The 7,249-nt window shown below is 46.4% G+C and overlaps 1 long non-coding RNA gene across 6 annotated transcripts; it reads left to right on the forward strand.

Annotated features, from left to right (window-relative positions):
- The first annotated feature begins 3 nt into the window (after window positions 1-3).
- Window positions 4-5,612, forward strand: LOC147000704 (uncharacterized). 6 transcript variants are annotated; one of them, XR_015045556.1, is made up of 3 exons: window positions 4-772; window positions 1,505-2,536; window positions 5,300-5,502. It is a non-coding gene; the product is annotated as an uncharacterized LOC147000704 (long non-coding RNA). The 6 variants fall into 6 exon arrangements; XR_015045557.1 differs by adding an exon at window positions 5,541-5,612 and having other exon boundaries at window positions 299-2,536; window positions 5,300-5,419; XR_015045561.1 differs by having other exon boundaries at window positions 299-1,671; window positions 2,101-2,536.
- The last annotated feature ends 1,637 nt before the right edge of the window (window positions 5,613-7,249 follow it).

The raw sequence follows: 7,249 nt of genomic DNA on the forward strand, positions 1-7,249 counted from the left end.
TGACAGGCGGCTGCGAGCCGCCCCGCGCCCCCCGTGCGAGCCCGGGCGGGGACCCGGATTGGACGCGGCGACGCTTCCGCGCGCAGGACCGGAAGCGAGCCTCCCCGAGGGAGCGAGCGTGGGCCCAGCTTGAGGTCGCAATCGTGAGCCGAGGACGGCGTCTCCTTGAGAAACCCAGTGCCCTCGTTGGTCCCTGGGGGCTCGGGGCTGCGGGCGCTGCCCTTGACCTCTGTGGGCGCCCGGGGCCGTGGCCCCGATGGTGGCGGTGGCGTGGGGTGGCGCTGCGCCCTCTAGTGGCGGTGGCGTGGGGTGGCGCTGCGCCCTCTAGTGGCGGCGGCCGGCAGGGCTCCGCCCTCCATCAACCTGGTGGCAGGTGTAGAACCCCTTTCCAGCCCTCGCCCTGGTCCTCATGCGCCCTTGTCAGGGAGTAGGTGCGCGGTGGATATTTTTGGATAAATGACTACTTGAAACTTGGAAGGGTTTCTAGGCGTCCACCCGTCCGCGAGAGTTGACGGCCCTCTTGTGTCCATAGGCATTTTAACGGACGTGAAGCACGCTGAAGCCATGCGTCTGCAGTCAGGTTTAGTGTGGGGGACCTTGGACATGTCACTTCGGTATACTTCCTGTGGGATGTACCTGTGTTGTAGAATTCTGTGAAGTTCCAAGGAAGAAATGTTTGCATGTTTGCAAAAGCTCCCACGTCTGTAGAACATCTCCGTGTTTGGAGGGCTGGTGGTTTGAACAGTTGCAGAGCTGTTCTCTGCAAGACGAGGTAGGTAGGTAGGATAGAAAATGACCAAAAGATGGGTTCTCTCGCTTCTCAGGTAGCTTCTAAGTCCCTCAACTACGGTGTCTCCAGCTCGCTAATAGGAGAACTCCCAGGAGACACGAGCGCACAGTCACAGACGGTTTTCTAACAGAAATGGAAAGGCACAGCCTGGGAGAACAAACTAAAGGGAGGGCATTTTGTGTAGTCCAGGGGGTGGGGGTGGGGGGAGGTCGTCCTGGATAAAGTGCTGAGTAAGCTTAAGGACCTGAGTTCAATCCCTGACTCTAACGCCAAAAGCTGGGCACGGTGGTCTGTGCCTATGACCGCCTCCCCACCCCACCCCCAACACACCCACGCCCTGGCCTCTGTGCTGGGGAACCCGGAACTTCTGTAGAGCTGAGACCCCGGTAGGAGGAGCTCTGGCACTTGCTAGCCAGCCAGTCTAGCCAAGTTAGCAAGTTACAGGGTTAGAGGGGACCCTGTCCAAAAAAAAAAAAAAAAAAAAAAAAAAGGACATTGACAGAGGCAGTCCACATATGTGCATATCCAGCACCAGGCATGTGCAAACATGTACACAAACTACAAAAAGAAAAAGTGTGGTGCAGATTCATTTCCTCACATAGCTGCTGAGTATTTCTTCTTCCATTCCCCTTCCACTGACATACAGGTAATGAGTGTGTGTGCACACGAACTCACTCTCTCTCTCTCTCTCTGTGTCTCTCTCTCTCTTTCCAGCCCACAGGGCGTACATTTATAATCCCAGCATTCCAATGGGGAAGATGAAAGGTAGAAATAGGAAAATCTCCAGAATCTCAGAGGCCAGCTTGTCTGGAACGCCCTGCAGAGAAAAGAGACTGAGAAGAGACCCTTTTGCAAAGTGGCAGACAGGACAGACATCTCAGGTTGTCTTCTGACTGACGTGTGGCATAGTACATACACTCGGACGTACCACACACGAATGCTCACGTACATGCACAAAGATAAAAATTAAAAATGGCCGGGCGTGGTGGCGCACGCCTTTAATCCCAGCACTCGGGAGGCAGAGGCAGGCGGATTTCTGAGTTCGAGGCCAGCCTGGTCTACAAAGTGAGTTCCAGGACAGCCAGGGCTATATAGAGAAACCCTGTCTCGAAAAAAAAAGAAAAAAAAAATTAAAAATGTGGCGGTGGTGGCCAATGCTGAGCCGGCTGGGTTCAGGCTGGAACAATGTGTACACACACAGATGGGCTGACCTGGAGAAAAACTGAAACTCCAGTTGTCAGAGTCAGAACAATTGAGAGGCCTTATAGACACTGGGAATCTATTCACTGATGTGGCCTCCCTTCCCCCAGCCTGGAACCTGCTTGCTCAAAGGTGGAGCTACCGGCTCATTCGTCCTGCCACGACCACTGCTGGAACCTGCCTTTGCCGCCTGGAGGCACACACGTGTTCGTCCTGCTACTGGACCCTGAGTTACGTGGCGGGATATTGGGTTCCCTCCCCCTTCCTTTATAACTGAGTGTCTGGAAATAGTAAAATTGAGCCTTGATCAGGATGTTGTCTTGGCTCCATTGTTTCTTCCGCCCCGTCTAGATTCCTCTCTTTTCAGCGAACTGCCATTCTCAGTTGAACCGTTCGTGTTGTGGACTGCGGGCAGGCCGCAACAGTTGGCGCCAGAACTGGGACCTGAAGAATGGCAGAGGGATGCTAAGAGAAACGACTGCTGTGTGGAGCTCCACAAGAAAGGAAAGGATCTTCGTATCGGAGGAGCATCGGAGCAACGGACAGGTACACATGCTAGCTCTAGCCTAAAATTTCAGTTTTGTAAAGTGTTGCTGAGGATGCGGTAGGATACGAATCAAGTTTGAATCAGTGCTGACCCAACACTGTTTCTGCTTGGGGTCAGTAGTTCGTGTGCCGCAGCTTTTTAGAAAGCTGCTAAGGTGGAAGAAAGAAGGGTTCAAAGTCAGAAATCTTTTAGATAAGATAGATAGCTGTTGTCCATGGTTCAAAGAAGAAGAAACGATAGATTGTGGAACCTGGGAGAAAGTTGGTGAAGCCCTGAAGCGAGTTAGAGTTTGAGATTAAGCTTCAGAGGCTGAGTCTCTTTAGATATTTCTAGTTTAGATAATGATTAATGTGGTTCCTATCCTAAATAGTAAAATTTAAGATAAGATATAAAGCAATGCCTCTTTATTAAAGCGTTAAAGCTTGCTTTAATAGGTATTCATAGGTATTAATTGATATCCAAACTTCGTAATATGATAGTAATGCTTCTAATATTGATTTTAACAGTGATAAATTGTTTTAAACATAGGTTTTGCTTTCCCAAAGTTGTAGGTATTATCCTAACCTTGCACAAAAACTTAAAAATTATGGTTAAAACTGCCATTGTTCCATTGACTGCAGCTTGCAGTTTGATTGCAAATTTAAGATTAATGCTCAGATTAAAAAGTATTTTACCTTTGAGTCAATACAGGGCTCTGGGCAGTCCCAGAGCGGCTTGTGGCCCTTTCTTTTGTTTTGCAAACAATGCCTAAAAAAGTTTTTCCCTGTGTTCAAGAAAATTTCTTTTTAACAGTGTTACAGATCTATTCAGATGTTTAAAATAATGCTTAAATTCAAAGATTTTTGCTTCTAGTAAACTGGTAATCACTAGAAAATTTTGCCTCTATGTATGGCTAATATAGCTTTACATTATGTAAGAAAAATGTTTATTGTTTCTGCTTCTTTACAAGAAGCCAAAAGTTTTAATCTTTCAGTATATATTGTTTCCTAAGTGGAAAGTATTTTATTAACTAATGCTTCTCAAGGGAAGTTTACCTTAAATCCTTGCTTGTCATTTTTCCAGTTTAGACTAGCTTCTAGCCTTTTAACTTTATGGCAATAGTACATCAGAGACTGTATATTCAGACTTAGTAAAATTAGTCATTTAATAGAGTCATAATGATTTTTCACTCTTCTTCAGTGTGACCAGCCATTCTAACTCAATCTTAGACTGGTCTAATATTCAGTTCAATTATTAGAGATTCCTATATTCTAAATTACCTAGCAAAGTTAATTCAGAGCATTTCCCCCAAGGTCACCAAAGGCTCATCTTGCCTTCACCTTATTTGTCCTAAACTTTTTGCAAACTGACATTAAAGGTCAGTCTGCAGCGGAACGCCACTGGCACCCAGTTACTTCTAATTTGAAACTAGCTTTAGTTTTACAATTTGCATCTAAATAAAGTACCTTGACTTCTCCAAACAGAAAATTTACATTGCTACACTCTCATTGTTTAGAATTCTTCCTTTTCTCAAGCAGGTCAATCTACATTCTCTGGTTCTCCGCCCCTAAGAGCAAACAGGTGGTACTGCTAATCTCCCTTCCAAGGACATCCCAGCATGTGGCTTTTCAGTCTAAGATAAGATTTAGATTTACCAGGAGAGCTAGGGAAGTAGAAATTTCATATATATTTACAGAGATTAGTTCTTATTTTGATAGAGATGGGCTTAGTCCCTTAGCTGGCCTCTGGCTTTTCACCCTTGCTGTTACTGCAAGGTGTCCTTAGTTCCTCAGGCTATTGGGAATAACAGAGATGAAGAGGAAAGACCTTCAGCTCCTATTTTAACCAAAATTAATGGTGTTAATACTGACATAATTCTTGTCTAGGCCTTGCTAAATGTGAGGTTGACAAGTCTCATATAGAGACCGCGCATAACTCAGAACTGCGCTACTAATTCATAATTATATGAATACAGTATGGGTACCGCTTGGCGCAGGAGATTACTGCGGAGGGAAGGTCCAGCTTGACCGTTTCTGAGTTCCCTGTGCGACACACCTGATTTGAAAGAGGTTGGTATCTGACTCCAGCTAAAAACCAAAAATACTTAAGGCTCTGCCTCCCCTCCCCAAAAGATACCAAGATCCACAGATGTGAGTTGTTATAATGCTCACGGGAGGAATCAGGTCAATGTCCACCCAAGTCAAGGTTAAAGGCCCACTCATCTATGGATGAAAAGAATCATTTGATCACCTCTGTTAAGCATTGCCTATTTAAACTTAATTAATAGGGGGGAGAGAGGTTGGAGACCTTGCTGTTGTAAGAGCAAGCCCTTCACTGCCTCCCACCCAAATAAAAAAAGCCAACTGGCCTTGTACTAAAGAGCTGGTCTTGCCCCTTCTCACTGTTTCCCCTGCCTGTCATCAAAAATTGCGGAGGATTATCAGCTCAGTGTTATTCTAAATTTGTTTAGTTAAACTCAGCCAGGGTTCCAACGCCCTACTTAAAATGCAAACAGGTAGCTACCTATTCAGCACTAATTAGCATTATAAAGTCAGAGCCTACAGCCCAGCGCTGCTATTCCGTCAGTGCTTTAAAGACAGTCTTAGCCAAATACAGTTTACCATTAGAAAAGTTAGGGAATCCCACGGAAACAGGTTTTTTCTTTAGCCCTAAGAACTCAGGCAGAACTATTGAACATAGATAATTTTTCTGCCTCAGGCCACCCCCTTTTTTATTTTTGTTTTGTTAACTAATGGGAGGAAATGTGGCCTCCCTTCCCCCAGCCTGGAACCTGCTTGCTCAAAGGTGGAGCTACCGGCTCATTCGTCCTGCCACGCCCACTGCTGGAACCTGCCTTTGCCGCCTGGAGGCACACACGTGTTCGTCCTGCTACTGGACCCTGAGTTACTTGGCGGGATATTGGGTTCCCTCCCCCTTCCTTTATAACTGAGTGTCTGGAAATAGTAAAATTGAGCCTTGATCAGGATGTTGTCTTGGCTCCATTGTTTCTTCCGCCCCGTCTAGATTCCTCTCTTTTCAGCGAACTGCCATTCTCAGTTGAACCGTTCGTGTTGTGGACTGCGGGCAGGCCGCAACACACTGAGTCGAGGCTTTTAAAGTGAGAATGTCCACGGCTTTCCATAGTAAAGATGCAAGGAGATGAAGTGACAGGCATCGCCTGGGAGTTTATTAAAGAAAAAAAATCTCTATTTCCCTATGTGGAACTGGATCTGCTTCAGTGTGTGAGCGTTTTGCTTGTGCTTGTGCCTGTATGTCAGAAGCAAGTGAGTTTCCTGGAGATGGCCCACAGTTTTTCATGGCCTGCAATGGGTGCGCTCTGAAATGCAGTGTCCTCAGAGACGTCAGCCCAGGATTGCTTCTTGCTGCTGAGCTGCCTTTCCTGTCACTGTTACACAGCCCAGTGATTCCTGGGCATCAGCCCACACTCTTGAGTGATCTCCTGCAGGATCAATAGGAAGATGTACTTTCATATGGTAATGCTGTGCAGACCCGAATTGATGATTTCATAATTCCTGATCATGATTTTATAGAATTCCTAAATTGATACAAGTAATCGCACTCCTCTATAGAATACAAGCTGCAGATAGAGCTCTGTAAACCTTCATGTGTCCTGGGCTGATTGCACTAGGAAAAGAAAGCAGGCTTGGAACAGATCTACAGTCAGGGAAAGCTTTTTGTCTAAGTGAGTTGCGAAACCACTGTCTGGCTACTAAGGATCATAAATGGGGAATGGACAGTTTATTGTAGGTGCAAGGACAGAACATGAAGTACTGACTGGCTCATCCATACAGAACTTCAAAGCTAATGAGACCTAAGGCAGACAGACGATTTGTCTCTTGACAACGCCACCCTGACTTTGTGGCATATTGATGCATTTATTTCCATATAGCTGCATACTTAAGAAATCATAGAAACTGGGGCCAGGCATAGTGGCACACGCCTTTCAACCCAGCACCTGGGAGGCAGAGGCAGGAGGATCTCTATGAGTTTGAGACTGGCTTGGTCTACACAGTAAATGAAGGCCAGCTGCATAGTGAGACCTTGTCTCAAATAAACTAGAAGGTATCTGGTATAGGTCACTGTGTAGGCCGGCTTTGAGAGCTCCTAATGCCCAATGCATCCTCCTGCCTGGCAGCCTTTGGATCAAGATGTAGAACTCCCAGCTCCTCCAGAGCCATGTCTGCCTGGGTGCTACCATGCTTCCCACCATGATGATAATGGATGGCACCTAAGAACCAGTAAGCCAGACCTAATTAAATTCCCTTTGTAAGAGTTGCCTTGGGGGCTGGAGAGATGGCTCAGTGGTTCAGAGCACTGGCTGCTCTTCCAGAGGTCCTGAGTTCAAATCCCAGTAAACACATGGTAACTCACCACCATCTGAAGTGGGATCCGATGCCCTCTTCTGGTGTATGTGAGAACAACAGTGTACTCTCATTCATTTAAAAAAAAATGTAAAAAAAAAAAAAGAGAGAGTTGCCTTGGCCATGGTGTCTCTTCACAGAATGGAAACCCTAACTAAGAGAGATGGGTTCTATTGTCCGAGGAAGCTAAAGGTAAAGGTGTAGGGAGAGAGGGTTGGATAAACATTCCGGAGATTTGGGTGAGGTCTGGCCCTACAGAGATCAAAGGTCATGAACAACATCTATGCTGAGCCGTCTGAGTGGAAAGCAGGCATCCATCTCTTCCACTGAGGAGACAACCTGGTGTGACTG

The sequence above is a fragment of the Mus caroli genome, unplaced genomic scaffold (assembly GCF_978045245.1).
Source record: "Mus caroli unplaced genomic scaffold, Mus_caroli_1 scaffold_16, whole genome shotgun sequence".
Classification (NCBI taxonomy): Eukaryota; Metazoa; Chordata; class Mammalia; order Rodentia; family Muridae; genus Mus; species Mus caroli.